Source organism: Hyla sarda, chromosome 2 (genome assembly GCF_029499605.1).
Source record: "Hyla sarda isolate aHylSar1 chromosome 2, aHylSar1.hap1, whole genome shotgun sequence".
Lineage (NCBI taxonomy): Eukaryota > Metazoa > Chordata > Amphibia > Anura > Hylidae > Hyla > Hyla sarda.
In genome coordinates, this window is record NC_079190.1 from 284694229 (window position 1) to 284712698 (window position 18470).

An 18470-nucleotide genomic window follows, 5' to 3' on the forward strand; every position below is an offset into this window, starting at 1 on the left:
GTTGTAGTTTTGAAACAGCTGGAGGTTTGCCCCCCCCATGTGAATGTACAGGGTACATTCACACGGGTGGGTTTACAGTAAGTTTCCTGCTTCAAGTATGAGCTGCAGCTGCAAATTTTTCGCCGCAGCGCAAATTTCTAGCGGGAAGCTCACTATAAACCTGCGCCCGTGTGAATGTACCCTAAAAACACTACACTACACTACACTACACTACACTAACACATAATAAAGGGTAAAACACTACATAAACACCCCCTTACACTGTCCCCCCAATAAAAATGAAAAATTTATTGTACGGCAGTGTTTCCACAAAGGAGCCTCCAGCTGTTTCAAAACAACAATTCCCAGCATTTCCGGACAGCCACTGACTGTCCAGGCATGGTGGGAGTTTAGCAACAGCTGGAGACACCCTGTTTGGGAATCACTGGCGTAGAATACCCCTATATCCACCCCTATGCAATCCCTAACTTAGTCCTCAAATGCGTATGGCGCTCTCTCACTTCAGAGCCCTGTCGTATTTCAAGGAAACAGTTTAGGGCCACATATTGGGTATCTCCGTAATCGGGAGAAATTGCGTTACAAATTTTGAGGGGCTTTTTCTCCTTTTACCCCTTATGAAAAGGAAAAGTTGGGGGCTACACCAGCCTGTCAGTGTAAAAAAATTTAACATTTTACACTAACAGGGTGGTGTTGTCCTTTACTTTTTATTTTCACAAGTGTTAAAAGGAAAAAAAAGCCCCCCAAAATTTGTAACGCAATTTCTCCTGAGTACAGAAATACCCCATATGTGGGCGTAAAATGCTCTGCGGGCACACAACAAGGCTCAAGAGTGAGAGCGCACTATGCACATTTGAGGCCTAAATTGGTGATTTGCACAGGGGTGGCTGATTTTACAGCGGTTCTGACATAAACGCAAAGAAATAAATACCCACATGTGACCCCATTTTGGAAACTACACCCCTCACGGAAAGGAACAAGGGGTATAGTGAGCCTTTACACCACACAGATGTTTGACGGATTTTCATTAAAGTTGGATGCAAAAATGAAAAAAAAAAAATACAAAATTCACAAAAAGGCTGGTGTTAACCCAAATTTTTCATTTTCACAGGGAAACATAGGAAAAAAGCCCCCCAAAATTTGTAACCCCATTTTTTCTGAGTAAGAACATACCCCATATGTGGATGTAAAGTGCTCGGCGGGCGAACTACAATGCTCAGAAGAGAAGGAGCGCTATTGGGATTTTGAAGATAAAATTTGTCTGGAATCGAAGGCTATGTGTGTTTACAAAGCCCCCATAGAGCCAGAACAATGGACTCTATGGGAATCACATATGACCCAATTTTGGAAACTACACCCCTCACGTGATGTAATAAGGGCTACAGTGAGCATTTATGCATTTCATTTGCGCAGCCCACTGTTCCAAAGATCTGTCAAACTCCAGTGGGGTGTAAATACTCACTGCACCCCTTATTAAATTCTGTGGGTGGTGTAGTTTCCAAAATGGGATCACATGGGGGGGGGGGGGGTCCACTGTTCTGGCACCACGGGGGGCTTTGTAAACGCACATGGCCCCTGACTTCTATTCCAACCAAATTCTGTCTTCAAAAGCTCAATGGTGCTCCTCTTCTGAGCATTGTAGTGCGCCAGCACATCACTTAATGTCCACACATTGGGTATTTCCATACTCAGAAGAAATGGGGTTACAAATTTTGGGGGTCATTTTCTCCTATTACCCCTTGTAAAAATATAAAATGTGGGGGAAAACCAGCAATTTAGTGAAAATTTTTTTTTTTTTTTCATTTACACATCCGACTTTAGCAAAAAGTCGTCAAACACCTGTGAGGTTTTAAGGCTCACTGTACCCCTTGATGTGTTCCTTGAGGGGTGTAGTTTCTAAAATAGTATGCCATGTGTTTTTTTTTTGCTGTTCTGGCACCATAGGGGCTTCCTAAATGCGACATGCCCTCCAAAAACCATTTCAGCAAAATTCGCTTTTCAAAAGCCAGATGTGACTCCTCCTCTTCTGAGCATTGTAGTGCGCCAGCAGAGCACTTGACGTCCACACTTGGGGTATTTCCATACTCAGAAGAGATGGGATTACAAATTTTGGAGGGTATTTTGTCCTATTATCCCTTGTAAAAATGTAAAATTTTGGGGAAAACTAGCATTTTAGTGGAAAAAAATAAATAAATCATTTACACATCCAACTTTAACAAGAAGTCGTCAAACACCTGTTGGGTGCTAAGGCTCACTGGACCCCTTGTTACGTGCCTTGAGGAGTGTGGTTTCCAAAATAGTATGCCATGTGTTTTTTTTTTTTGCTGTTCTGGCACCATAGGGGCTTCCTAAATGCGACATGCCCCACAAAAACCATTTCAGAAAAACTCACTGTCCAAAATCCCATTGTCGCTCCTTCCCTTCTGTGCCCTCTACTGCGCCCGCGTACACTTGACATACACATATGAGGTATTTCCTTACTCGAAAGAAATTGGGCTACACATTTTAGGAAGATTTCTCTCCTTTTACCCCTTGTAAAAATTCAAAAACTGGATCTACAAGAACATGCCAGTGTAAAAAATGAAGATTTTGAATTTTCTCCTTCAATTTGCTGCTATTCCTGTGAAACACCTAAAGGGTTAACAAACCTTTTGAATGTCATTTTGAATACTTTGGGGGGTGCAGTTTTTATAATGGGGTCATTTGTGGGGCATTTCTAATATGAAAGCACTTCAAATCCACTTCAAAGCAGAACTGGTCCCTGAAAAATTTTGATTTTGAAAATGTTGTGAAAAATTGGAAAATTGCTGCTGAACTTTGAAGCCCTCTGATGTCTTCCAAAAGTAAAAACATGTCAACTTCATGATGCAATCATAAAGTAGAAATGTTGTATATGTGAATCAATATATAATTTATTTGGAATATAAATTTTCCTTATAAGCAGAGAGCTTCAAAGTTAAAAAAAAATGCAAAATTTAATTTTTTCATCAAACTTTGGAATTTTTCACCAAGAAACGATGCAAGTATCGACAAAATTTTACCACTAACGTAAAGTAGAATATGTCACGAAAAAAAATTCTCGGAATCAGAATTAAAGGTAAAAGCATTCCAGAGTTATTGATGCTTAAAGTGACAGTGGTCAGATGTGCAAAAAATGGCCGGGTCCTACAGTGAAAATTGGCTGGGTCCTTAAAGGGTTAAACTGCAGTGATCCCACAGACGTCTGATCCCAGCAACTGCAGTCACCCGCAATATACAGCCAGTACCTGCCACATATGGAGCTGGGTTTAGATCCTCAGCCTTCTTTATGAATCTCCACTGGAGTTAGGACATAAGTTTACAGTGCCACGCATTAGTATTCACCCACTTTGGACTTTTCTACATTATGTCATGGATTTACATAAAATTAAAATGTATTTAATCGTAATTTTATGTTATAAACCAACACATAATAGTCCATCATTTAGAAGGGGTGGGGGGAATAGGAGTCCAATAAAGTAAATTTAGGATGGGAATAGTATAGCACCGTGGGTCTCAAAGTTTACTCTGGAGGCTCTAATTACCCTAGACAATCCATGTTCAAAGAAAAAAAAAAAAAAACACCTACTAGAGAAATTGCTTGTATCTGTCATCTAGAAAACTTCTTTGTTCCATTCATAAACAATATTAAAAGTATTATGAATTCGGGTAGAAAAACAGACATGGTGCACATCTACAATCTTGTATAATGATCTGATTGCTTCTCAGCATAATATCAAAAACTAACAGGTTGTTAGCATAAAAGTATTATAGTCACCCAACTGAATTGGGTGACTATAATACTTGTAATATTGTATATAAATAGAACAAAGACGTTTTTTTGATCAAATATACAAGTATTAAAGGGGTTATCCACCATAAGGTGATTTTAGTAAGTACCTGGCAGGCAGTAATGGACATGCTTAGGAAGGATCTGCGCTTGTTTTGGGGCTAAATGGCTATGTCATGAGATTACCATAACACTGTGGCTAGCTTTTTGTGAACTGGTATTTCCTGTTTGACTTTTCTTTTTTTTTACTACAAATCTCACAATTCTATTTTCCTCCCTCTCACACATCACCCACCCCACCCATTGAAACATAAATGAGCTGCAGACCTGTGGTTTTCAGTCAAGGTGCCTACAGCTGTTGCATTAGTTGCAGATTGATCTCTCTCCCACCAAGCGATCGCTCCACCCATTGAAGCCGACAGGCTCCCTCTCATCAGCTGACTTGTGAGTCAGGCCTTGGCCGCATTGCAACCTGGGAAAAATCAGAGACAACAGTCAATTTGTACGCTGTTACAATAAATATTGGGGTGAAAATCACAGAAGAATTGTGAGAAAACCCTCACACACAGGTACAGACACTATATTATGTACTACACTAACTTTACAGCTCCTGTAGCATAGTCAAATAAAAAAAAAATCCTGGAATACCCCTTTAAGCAATTTCTTTTGTACGAGTTTTCTCTTGAATGTGGGGTGAAATATTACATGGATTTAAAATTATTTACAAATAAAAATCTGAAATGTGTTGAGGGCATATGTCCCCCTTTACTGTGAATCCTCTAAACAAGATCTGGTGCAACCTATTGCCTTTACAATTCACATTACACTGTTAGTAAATAGTGTTGCTCGCGAATATTCGCAACACAACGCGAATTCGCGAATATAGCACTAAATATTTGTAATTACGAATATTGTATTTATTTTTTTTTTTCACAGTACACATCACAGTGATCATCCCTCTCTGCTTCCAGCTTGTGTGGTCTAAAGAAGGCTCTAATACTACTGTGTGAGACTGGCGTATGAATTTTCGCATATGGGAACATTTGCATATGCAAATTTTCGCATATGCAAATTTTCATTATGCTTTTAGCATATGCTAATTTTCTCATATGCGAATTTTTGCATAGGCGAAAATATAACGCGAATATTACGAATATGTGAATTTAGCTAATATATGACGAATATTCGTCCATATATTCGCAAAATATCACAAATTCGAATATGGCCTATGCTGCTCAACACTATTAGTAAATAAGGTTCTCTGATCTGCAATTTAATCTCAGTACAAATACGCCTGTTCTGTGAGTTTGTTAGAGAACATTATGGAACAAACTGCAGAAGGAACACAAAAGGGGCTCAACAAACAGGTCTGGGATAAAGTTGTGGAGAAGTAAAAAGTAGGGTTAGGTTATTCCAAGCTTTAAACATCTCACTGAGCCCCATAAAATCCATCATCAGAAAATGGAAAGAATATGGCACAACTGCAAACCTTCCAAGACAAGGCCATCCACCCAAAGTGACAAGCTGCACAAGGAGAAAATTAGTCAGAGAAGCAGGAGGTCATGGTATCTCTGGAGGACCTGCAAAGATCAACAGCTGGGGTTGCAGAATCTGTTGACAAGACAACTATTAGACATGTACTCCACAATATGGCCTTTTTGGAAGAGTGGCAAGAAGAAAGCTGTTGTTGAACATGAGCCACAAGAAATTCTGTTTGGAGTTTGCCACAAGCCATGTAGGAGACGCAGCTAACATGTGGGAGAAGGTGCACAATAAGCCTTCCAAGTATTATACATGTTGTGTCACAATCAGATACTTATCCCCTTTTGGGTCTATTCAGACATACAGTATCCTGAGCATATTTGATGCACAGGATTTGAATATGCAGATTTTATGTAGCAGATTTCAATGTAAACTAAATGACTGAACACAGCTTCAAATCTGCAGATTCAAATCTTGCCCATTAAATATGCAAAGGATACTGTAAGCGTAAATTGGCCCTTGAGCGTATTTGAGTGCCAAACTGTGATGCCTAGATGCCTGTCTCAGAGCAGGCCTTCCTGGTATGTAGTGGGTAGTAACTACCTAAAAGAAGTCCAAAAGTTGGTCCACAGAAGGATATCTAATGAACTGGAAACAAAGTCATGGGCTCCCAGAGCTCTACGATGCTGCCTGGTCCAATCCCATGGAAGAGCTAATGTAGCACTAACTGAAGAAAAAGATAGAGGTGGCTATGACAGAAAGGCATCAGAACACACATTTCATCATAACTTACCTAAAGATTTGACCAAGTACACCTCTTCTTGGCAACAGTTGCCTTTTTTAGCAGAAAATGTTCGGAAATGGTTTCAGGGGCATGACAAGAGTTCAAGGCAAGGTGCCCTCCAAATTTCCCAGGTCTCAATCTAATTAATCGTCTGTGAGATGTGCAGTATATACAAGGTTAATACATAGAGAACCCCCGTCATAATTTGCAGGATGTAAATGATCTGTTGCTAAAATCTTGGAGCCAAATGCTACAGTACTTCATCAGAGATCTTATGGGGCCCATGTCTGGACAGTTCAGAGTCATTATGGCAGTACAAGAGAATCCTAGACAATATAAGGTTATAAAGCCCCATGTAAGTAAATCTATAGGCAAAATAGGCAGCCACCTAGAGTGCCCTCTTGATGGGGGGCATCGGTCTGCCTACCGCAAGAAATTTAGATAACCAGCATCTGAATCACTCACTCAGCCAGCAACATGAGGAGGGGGCTTGTTAAAGTGTGTCACCCCAGTAGTAAGCTAATTACATGAGGAGGGGGCTTGTTAAAGTGTGTCACCCCAGTAGTAAGGTAGGGCGTGTCAACGGGTGGAACAATGGGCAGAGTCAAAGGACTGAAAAATTAGCATTTGCCTAGGGTGGCGAAAAATCCTTGCACTAGCCCTGAGTAAATCACGTGTTATTGTTACATGATGTCGCTTCCTGCCAGAATCAGGTTCGTAGAATTCTATGGCGGATGCAATTAGACCCCACTAGTTGAACCCTTTTGGCCACATTGTAGATTCCTTCATATTGAAGCCTGTCTGTTTAAATGCCCTCATTTTTGTCTTGGTTGTTTATACTTTATCCGCAGATGGAAACTGAATTCACTATCATTTCTACATGAACTATGGCATCCTTATGTGCTGGAAGAAAAATTCTATTTTTTGTAAAGAGTTTATTTAGCAGACAGGAAAAGATAACAGATGGTGAGAGAAGGAAGTAACAGAGAGGTAGCTGTTGTCATGCCGTTGACACGTGAAAGGAGAAGGCTGGTTACATGTGAGATTTAATGAGATCACCATGGAAACAGTATTTCCTATTCCAATAAAATAGTATACACTAATAAAATCAACTTTAAAGAGATATTTTAGGACATGAGATGGCACAATTTCTATAGTATTCTTTCTTACTGCCCAAAAGATTTGATATTGCAGCTGATGTAGGGCTCCTGGACATGGTCGTGATGCTCTGTAATTGATCGGTCTCATCAGGAAAGTTATCATCTGGTTACAGGCTGAATGATGTTATCGTGTACAGTTTGTTCACCTTTGAGTAAGGGCAGATGTCTCACTAACCTATGGTCATCTAGCTACGTGTGGGATCACTCTTCTGTATAAAAGAACAGCTGTAGAAGGCAATTTGCTTCACTGTCATAAAGTGTTCTGGATGGGTTAATTTTTTTTTAGAAATATAACATTTCAGAGAGAGATTAATAAAATAGTTTTCAGGCATTCAGCTTGGTTTAGATAAGGTACTTAGTGTACATGTAGAGTGTTTTGTTTCTAGCGTGACTCTATATTTCACACAATGTCAATGAAATCATGTTATGCCAGCTTCAACCAATTGAATAGATGGGGGGTTGAAAGCAATTTGTTTTTCAGTTGTAGATAAGGTTACCCAATTGAAGCACAGAGGAGCTTTCTCTTCCTTCGCTTCATACAAACTCCATTAATAGTAGGGTTCTGTCCACATCACAGTTGTAATGTGATTTTGTAAGAGGATTAAGCACCGACACATACACTACTAGCAATCTCACTAGTCACTCGGGTGATTTACCAGACTTCATGCACCTCCCCAGGTTGTAGCGGTGCACATGCCAAACAAGAAGTATGATAGCTATTCAGCAAGAAAAGCAGTAGCCAGCACTCACCATCCGGGGGTCTTTATTGCGCGATACGGTGCATCAACGTAGATTCAGCGGGCAGGGTGAAGAGGGTGGGGGTCTCGGGACAGCACTGTTTCGCACGTCACTCACGCTTCCACTAGCCGATGCCTTTGGCATCGGCTAGTGGAAGCGCGAGTGACGCGTGATACAGCTAGTGGCATCGGCTAGGGGAAGCGCGAGTGACGCACAAAACAGTGCTGTCCCGAGACCCCCACCCTCTTCACCCTGCCCGCTAAATCTACGTTGATGCACCGTATTCCGCAATAAAGACCCCCGGATGGTGAGTGCTGGCTACTGCTTTTCTTGCTGAATAACAGTTGTAATGTGCACTGTGGAAAAAATCTCCCAACATATATGCCACATCTATCCACTGAAATGTATCCATCTATAAATCATCTTCTATTAATTACTATGTACTCAATCCTCTGCCAAAATGTGGCAAATTAAATTACTTATTTTCAGCTCTGCTATGAATTTTTTTTGTTTGTTTTTTAAATAGCAAAGGAAATGTATCCAGCTCAAGATGAAGATCATTTCCTGTATAGGACAGTACTGTACAGTAAAGATCCGCAAATTAAACATTGACACGTTTTGAACTGTGCTAGTACTGATGGCTATTCAAACACTGTATTCTATGGGGTGTCTCATGATCTCCTCATTTTAGTGGGTCTCTATTAGAGATGAGCGAACTTACAGTAAATTCGATTCGTCACGAACTTCTCGGCTCGGCAGTTGATGACTTATCCTGCGTAAATTAGTTCAGCCTTCAGGTGCTCCGGTGGGCTGGAAAAGGTGGATACAGTCCTAGGAAAGAGTCTCCCAGGACTGTATCCACCTTTTCCAGCCCACGGGAGCACCTGAATTCTGAACTAATTTATGCAGGATAAGTCGTCAACTGCCGAGCCGAGAAGTTCGTGATGAATCGAATTTACTGTAAGTTCGCTCATCTCTAGTCTCTATGTTCCTCCCCCTTATTGTGGCAGTGTATTTTTGCACTGTACCTAAGCTATTATATGGTAACTTAAACAATTGTAGGGATCCCTCCCTAGATAAATTCCGGGGGTCAAGGGTTACACCGATTGCTGGGGATGCTGTGAATGACAGGATTTTGGGGAGGTGGGCCTTGTTAATATTTGGAGACATTGCAACCCCAGGACATGTCAGTTCTGCTAATCCAGCTCCCTAGGGATGTTCTCTAGAATTGATTTAGCTGTCGCTAATTTAGATATTCTGGGGCTAATAGGGGAAGTTGAATATCTGGCCAGGAGTATTCCAGAACATTCCCCTGTGTGGTTACTGGAGGATGCCACAGGGCCTTTTTCTCTGTGGCGATGTAATCTGTTCTTGATGCATGCTTTGACAATGTCTTAGATTGTCCCTGCTGAGCTACCTAAATTTATCATTTATTTATTCATACAATTTATTTATATAATGACACAGCAATTTTAATCCCTTAAAGGGGTACTCCACTGGTCAGCGTTCGGAACTAAATATTTAGTTCCGAACGCTTGCCAGTGGAGTACCCCTTTAAGGACTCAACCCATTTTCACCTTAAGGACAGAGCCAATTTTATTTTAGCGTTTTAGTTTTTTCCTCCTCGCCTTCTAAAATGTATAACTCTTTTATATTTCCATTCACAGACCCATATGATGGCTTGTTTTTTGTGTGACTGTTTGTATTTTGTAATGACATCTCTCATTTTACCCTATGTATGGCAAACCCCAAAAATTCTTTATTGTGTAAGGAAATGTAAACAAAAATGATAATTTAGCAAATTTGGGGGTTTTCGTTTTCGCGCTGTACACTTTACGCTAAAAATTACATGCTTTCTTTATTCTCTGGGTCAATATGATTAATTAATGATACCCATGGCTACATATATTTCTATTATTGTACTGCTTTAAAAAATCTCAAACTTTTGTTACAAAATCAGCATGTTTAAAATTGCCCTATTTTGACCACCTCCAACTTTCTTATTTTTCCATGGACAACTCAGCAACTTTTCCTCTGGACAGATTTTGATAAATCTCCCCCAATATGTCTAAACTTCCCAGTCCCTTTTCCAGTCTCCAGGGAGGAACTCTGTTCCTGACAGCGTACAGTCACTTAGGGCTTGGATGGGGCCCAGGCTTGTTGCAGAGCTTCAACGCAGGAATATTTTTCATGTAGCCACCACTTGCACTTCCACAAATAATGAAAAACTGGAAAATTCCTGTAGTTTTTTTTAATTTTTTTTATGGCGTTCACTGTGTGGTAAAAGTTATGTTAACTTTATTTTGTGGATCAGTATGATTATGGCGATACACAATTAGTATAGCTTTTTATGTTCTTTTTCCTTTTCACAAGAAAATCTATTTTTTCCCTTTTTTGTGACAGCCATAACTTTTTTATTTTCGGTCCATCTGTAGTGCAACACAGCATAACTGTCAGTATTAGGGTATGTGCACACTACAGAATTTCTGTGCATGGAATTGCGCTCCGGAATTCCGCAATCTGAACCTTTGTATTGGTGTGAATGGGTCTTCTGCGGACCTGTTCACACTGCAGAATTTCAGCAGCAGAGAATGAATCCGACGAAAGAATGAACATATTCATTACGCTTGAACTCCATTGCTGTCATTGTGATGGTTCAGGGCTGCGTGGTAATCTCTGTGAGTGGTGATTCTGTAGTATGAACATTCCCTTACCTAACAATCAGCCTGTGAGATCCAGCCTATGGCTGGATCTCACTGGCTTCCGTACTCAGTAGACCTGTGGGTATAGAAGAAAAGAGACCAACAAAGGCGCCTCATGTATTACCACTTAAACCCTTTAGGGAATAAGAGAGTCCAGGGCAAGGTTGGCCCCTAGGTAGTGGCTACTCACCTTGAGCAAATAGGAAATTTGCTTATCACCCACCACTGTGGGTATCTGGTAAAATGCAGAAACTGCTGCTAAGCCCGAGGTTCTAGGGAGAGGTAAAGTCCAATCCAGATGCAAGCAAATGTAGGTAGGAAAAAGATGACCCTTCAAGAGGCGCTGCCGTTTCCAGTAGAAGTACAAACCAAGCCAGGAAATTAGGTATTCAAAGCACTGGAGGGGTTTATTAAAGATTCAAAACAATATAAACATGGATGATGCGTTTCGGGGGAGCCACCCATATAGTACAGACAGGGTATAAATATGTTAAAAATCGGTGCCAAAAAACAAGGGGGGAGGAGCCAGGTGAATAGCATCATACATAAAATATACAATACGACATGAAAATGCAGATCAATAAAAGTACAAATGACATACATCAAAAGTAGACATAAATATAGAGTTAAAAGATCCAATAATGCTAAAAACATAGTGAGAAACTGAGTTGCGGTTTGTCCAGAAGATTGACAGCATCCGGCATCCAGATGTCAACATGCTGTGTGTAATATGGGTCTGGATCTGCGCTCAGTGGGAGGGAGAGAAGCCGCTCGCAGTGCCGAAACCAGTAGCTAGGATGCATCGCTAGGCAAGAGCGACCGCGTGACCTGAAACAACCAATCATGGCTGCTTGGCTTGCACTCCTGTCAGCGCTCGCTCACTCACTCACCGAGCGCATAGACTGGTAGTGACAGCGATCACGCAGGGAGCAATTGTAAGAAGAATATATGTGAGAGCGATATGCCCAAGGCTAAGTAATCTGATTGATGCAAACAAGGTTTACACTGTTTAAAACATACCAGATCATAAACGGAGTAAACCTATAATGTATCATGAGATCTGTATAATCATAAGCCGGGTCACCTGGAGAGTTACAGGTATAAGATAGGGAGAATATGTAAACAGGTACTAAAAGTGTGCAGATAATAATGATAGTCATAATCTGGGTTACATGGAGAGCAATCTGCAGTACCTACGGGTATAAGATAGGGAGAGTATGCAAACAAGTACTAAAGGTGTAAACAGGTAAAGTAATAAATATACAGTACAGTGTGTCATTAATAGAATAAGATAGGTTGATCAAAAATAAGTATAAAGGGGCTGCCACTAAGGAGGCAATAATAAATATCTAAGACACTGAATGCATGTGTATATAAATTTCCATAATAAAAAAAAGAAAAATAAAGACTATGGAGCACATCAAAATTGTTAATGTGTGTGTAAAAATAATTATATATATATATATATATATATATATATATATATATATATACACATACACACACACAGTAGCAAACAAGTAATGATCAGAATAATGGTAATAAATATTATAAAATAGGAGGAGGAACATACAGTGGGGATCAAAAGTTTGGGCACCCTGCAGAGTTAATATCTTGTACTGCCCCCTTTGAAAAGCTGAGACCTGCCAGTGTCATGGATTGTTCTCAATCATCATCTGGGAAGACCAGGTGATGTCAATCTCAAAGGTATTAAATGCCCAGACTAATCTGACCTTGCCTCAACAATCAGCACCATGGGTTCTTCTAAGCAGTTGTCTAGAAATCTGAAAGTGAAAATAGTTGACGCTCACAAAGCTGGAGAAGGCTATAAGAAGATAGCAAAAAGTTTTCAGATGTCAATATCTTCTGTTCGGAATGTAATTAAGAAATGGCAGTCATCAGGAACAGTGGAAGTTAAAGCAAGATCTGGAAGACCAAGAAAAATATCAGACAGAACAGCTTGAAAACTATTCAAAACCCATGTTTGACTGCACAATTCCTCCAGAAAGATCTGGCAGACACTGGAGTTGTGGTACACTATTCCACTATAAAGAGATACTTGTACAAATATGGTCTTCATGGAAGAGTCATCAGAAGAAAACCTCTTCTACGTCCTCACCACAAAAATCAGCATTTGAATTTTGCAAATGAATATATAGACACGCCTGATGCATTTTGGAAACAAGTTCTGTGGACTGATGAGGTTAAAATTGAACTTTTTGGCCGGAATGAGCAAAGGTACGTTTGGAGAAGAAGGGGAATAGAATTTAATGAAAAGAACCTCTGTCCAACTGTTAAGCATGGGGGTGGATCAATCATGCTTTGGGGTTGTATAGTGGCACGGGGAACATCTCACGAGTAGAGGGAAAAATGGATTCAATAAAATTTCAGCAAATTTTGGATGCTAACTTGATGCCACCTGTGAAAAAGCTGAAGTTAAAGAGAGGATGGCTTCTACAAATGGATAATGATCCTAAACACACGTGGAAATCCACGGGGGAGTACATCAAGAGGCGTAAACTGAAGGTTTTGCCATGGCCTTCACAATCTCCTGACCTCAACATAATTGAAAATCTATCTATAGACCTTAAAAGAGCAGTGCGTGAGAGACAGCCCAGAAATCTCAAAGAACTGGAAGACTTTTGTAAGGAAGAATGGGCAAAGATACCTCAAACAAGAATTGAAAGACTCTTGGCTGGCTACAAAAAGCATTTACAAGCTGTGATACTTGCCAAAGGGGGCAGTACAAGATATGAACTCTGCAGGGTGCCCAAACTTTTGCAGATGCCATTTTTTTGTTTTCTGTTATTTTGAAAGTGTAAATGATGGAAATAATATTTAACTTTTGTTGACATATTATAAGAATGTCTAATCTGTAATTTGATGCCTTTTGGAGATTTTTCCATCTTTCCTTGGCTTCTTTATGCACATTAATACACATTTTTACCTAGGGTGCCCAAACTTTTGATCCCCACTCTATGGGGGAAATTAACTCAAGGTCCAGATTATCTCATTATCCAAATAAACGACAGTCAACTGTCCCCCCTGCAACCAAGACATCTTATCCATCCCATGTGTCCAGACCACATACCCCTCAGCCCACAAACTCTTCGTCAGTAAATATTACTACCATGCATTCCAGCAGTACCTCCGCTTTCTGTCATACTTATCCTAATACACTTATCTCTGCTATTACTCCTGTTGTACACTCTAGTTCCACCAGTTTGCCCCTGTCATGGAACCTGATCCAAATCTCAGCATTGCTCCTTCTCAGCCACACATTTACCCTCATCAGGCTTCCATTCCTTCTCTACCACACACCCCTTCTGTACTCCCTTCCCAGGACATTCTTACACAAGATCTCCTGGAACTAATGGGCCAGATCTCGGATCACAAACCCATACTCCCTTCAGGCCGTTTCAACTCAGAGACTGATTCCATTTTAGAGGACTCTTTATCAAGTAACCCAGGCTCTTTAAGGGTCATTTTTTTCCTACCTGTACTGATGTGGGGGGAAATGAGCCCCCTCTTCCTTTTAATCCTAGATGTTCTGGTCAGTACTGCGCAAAGCGCAATGTTGGTTTTGAGACAAAAATAGAGAAACAGAAACATAGCCACACATCCACCATTTGTATTTTGATCTACTTGCTTCCCAGCACCAAGCCCACACGACCAGGCTTTATCAATTGAGCGCAGAGCACACAGATCAATCTGGTTCTATGGAACCACATTGATCTGTATGAGGAATCAAATGATTTACTCCTAAAAGTGCCCTAAGTGGACTAAAAGTGTATAAAAAAAGTCTATAAAAAGTTTAAAAACACACATATTAACCCCTTCCTTATTAAAAGTTTAAATCACCCCCCTTTTTCCAAATTCCATGCAAAAAATATATAAACATAATAAAAATAAACATATGTGGTATCACCACGTGTGTAAATATCCGAACTATAAAAATATAAGCCAACAGGTAAAGAAATTAAGACTGCACTCACCCAGGTACGTTGTGCTGACAGTTTCTTTATTTCATTTCATCCATGAATTCTTGCAGGGAGGTGCAGTGTCAGGCAGGTGTTAGTGGTAGGAATGCTGGAGCTCACAGCGTGATGGCAACAGCTGTGTCGTGCTTCCGCACTTCTTCAAACCACTTCTGAAAAAGTGCAGAAGCACAACACAGCTGTTGCCATCACGCTGTGAGCTCCAGCGTTCCTACCACTAACACCTGCCTAACACTGCACCTCCCTGCACGAATTCATGGATGAAATGAAATAAAGAAACTGTCAGCACAACATACCTGGGTGAGTGCCGTCTCCATTTCTTTACCTGTTGGTTTCTGGATGGTCTGTGCTACTTAGACTGAGCACCCCCGGTATTGTTTGGTTTGCTTTCACACCTGCGCTCACAATCAGCCAGTCTCCACCACAGCAGTGCCGGACTCTGTTTCTACTATACAAGTATAAAAATATAAGGTTAATGGTGTACACTTAAAGAAATACCAATATCCAAAATTGCGTATTTCTGGTCACTTTGTATACCCTAAAAAAATTATAAAAACTGATCAAAAAGTCCCATCAAAACAAAAATAGTACCGATGAAAACTTCAGATCATGGCACAAAAAATTAGCCCTCACACATTCCCGTATACAGAAAAATAAATAAGTTCTATGGGTCAGAAGAGGACATTTTTAACCTACTAATTTTCGTGCTTAAAGTTATAATTTTTTAATAGAAGTAAAACAAAATCAAACCTATATAAGTTAGGTATCATTTTAGTCGTATGGACCTACAGAATTACAGAATAAAGATAAGGTGTCATTTTTTACTGAAAAATGCACTGTGTAGAAACGGAAGCCCCCAAAAGTTACAAAATGCCTTTTTTTTTATTTTATTTTAGCCCCACTAATATTTTTTTTCTAGTTTTGTCGTAGATTTTGTGGTGAAATTATTAATGTCATTACAGCCCCTATTGGCAAAAAACAAGCCCTCATATGGGTCTGTAGGTAGAAAATTGAAAGCGTTATGATTTTTAGAAGGTGAGGAGGAAAAACGAAAGTGCAAAAATGAAAAAACCTGTGGTCCGTAATGGGTTAAACACTGTTATACAGGCTGTGGACTACTTTACATTGTAGCAGAATGTAATTTTTTCAGTGTTGTCCCTGCATTTATACCTCTCAAGTGCCAAGATGCTTTATGCAAGTATTATCTTCCTGCATGCTCCCTGTTGCCATTGAGCAGATATGTAGCTATTAGAAGCATAGGCTGTATCAGGTTGACTGAAGACCATTTTATGTATTTTCTCCATGTCATGCAAGTACAATGTAGCACATGGTCTTTTACAGCACTCTTTTCTTTATATAGTAGTAATAGCAGCCCTTTTAGGTAGCAGTAGTAGTAGCAGCAGCTTCCTTTAGGTAGTAGCAGCAGCAGCATCCCCTTTCGGTAGCAGCAGCCCCCTTTAGATAGTAGTAGCAGCAGCAGCATCCACCTCAGGCAGAAGTAGCAGCCCACTTTGGGTAGTAGCAGCAGCCCTCTTTAGGTAGAAATAGTAGCAGCAGTCCCCTTAAGTTAGTAGAAGTAGTAGCAGCATCTCCCTTTAGGTAGTAGTTGCAGTCTCCTTAAGGTAGTAGCTCCCTTTAAGTAGTAATAGCTAGTGTTGAGCGGCATAGGCCATATTCGAATTCGCGAATATTCGCGAATATATGGACGAATATTCGTCATATTCGCATATTCGTAATATTCTCGTTTTATTTTCGCATATGCGAATATGCGCGTGTGCGAAAATTAACATATACAAACATTTGCATATACAACAAATTAACATATGCGAAAATTCGTATATGCGAAAATTAGCATATGCAAATTTCCGCATATGCGAAAATTTGCACGCCAGTCTCACACAGTAGTATTAGAGCCTTCTTACACCACATAAGCTGGAAGCAGAGAGGGGTGATCACTGTGATGTGTACTGGGAAAAAAAAAAAAAATGAATATTCGTAATTACGAATATATAACGCTATATTCGCGAATATTCGTGAATTAGCGAATATGCGATATTCGCGAATAAAATTCGAATTGTGATTATTCGCGAGCAACACTAGTAATAGCAGCCTCCCTTAAGGTAATAAAAGCAGCTGCCCTCCTTAGGTAGGAGTTGTTATAGCAGTCCCCTTAGGGTAGTAATAACAGCCCCCTTTAGGTAATAAAAGCAGCAGCCTTCCTTAGGTAGGAGTAGTAGTGGTAGCAGCCCCCTTTAGGTGATAATATTAGTTGCAGCTGCAGCCCCCTTTAGGTGATAGTAGTAGCAGCAGCAGCCCCCTTTGGGTAGTAGTAGTAGTAGCCCCTATTGGCAAGATTAAACAAAACAAAAAACAAACAAAGATATTCATATGGCACCTGCATAGACCATGGCTTGTCCTCTGCTTTCGTCAAAGCACAGATGAAAGACATTTTGCCTCTTGTGGCTGTCTGCATATTGTAGGCGTCCACAAGAGTGGCGAGGAGTCACTTGTTCTGACAAACAGCTTGTGCTTGCTTAATGGTAGAGTTGCCTCTGCATGGAGGTAATCAGGAAGGGAAGAAACTGGGTGGCTACAGCATATAGCATAGCATTATATAGCATATAGCATTGCATAGCATTATACAGTATGATCAGGGATCATATGGAGGCAGGTAAGGAGACAGTATGGAGGCAGGTAAGGGGACCCTTTTCCAGCACTCTAGCTTACCAAACCCCTGTGATCATGTCTCAGAGGTTTGGTAAGCTCCTCTGAGCTACTGTAGAGTTTTACTTTCACTTTGGACGCGGTGATCGGCACTGATGTCCCTCGCTGCCTGGCATAAGCAGTGAGTGTTTGGCTACTGATTGTAGCCGACACTTATTGTTCTGAAGCAAGCACCGCTCCTGCGCTCTCTCAAAGCCACTTAAGGTGTCAGGGTGTACAGGTACGCCCTGCGTGCTTAAGTACCACGGGGAATAGGGTGTATCTGTATGCCCTGTGTCCTTAACCCCTTAAGGACACAGCCCATTTGGGCCTCAAGGACTCAGCAAATTTTATTTTTGCATTTTCGGTTTTTTTTTTCCTCTTTGACTTTTAAAAATTTAACCTTTTTTTTATATTTTTATCCACATACAAGTACCAGATGTCCTTTGTAATGACATGACTCCTTTTACCATAAAATGTATGGCACAACCAAAAAAAAAATACTATTTGTGTGGGGTAATTTATAAGAAAACCGCAATTTTGCTAATTTCGGGAAGGTTTCGTTTTTACACTGTACAATTTACAGTAAAAGTGACATGTTTTCTTTTTTCTGTGAGCCAATATGATTAAACTGATATCCATGATAACATGCTTTTCTATTATTGTACCGCTTTAAAAAAATATTAAACTTTTTATCCTTCTGGTCATGGAGGCACTTTTACAGAAGGTGCGTCAGACGAAAGGTGTAAAGGGTCTAGTCACACAGGGAATGGAACTGAAATTTCTTGCCTTTGCAGATGACCTCCTTTTCCTATTGAATGACCCGGTGGGCAGCCTACCAAACCTCTTTGAGCTGTTTGAACAATTTAGTGTGATCTCGAATTTTAAGGTAAATGTCCAAAAGTCGGAGCTCTTAAATATTTCCCTTCCTAAAAATCTGCAAACCAAACTATCAAATTTGACCCCGTTCCCTTGGGCCAAATCCTGTCTAAAATATCTAGGAGTCCATATCCCGAGTAGTATCACCAAAATATATGAACTTAACTACAAACCGTTATTGAGGGATGTGGGGAGATTATTGGTGGAATACGACCTCCC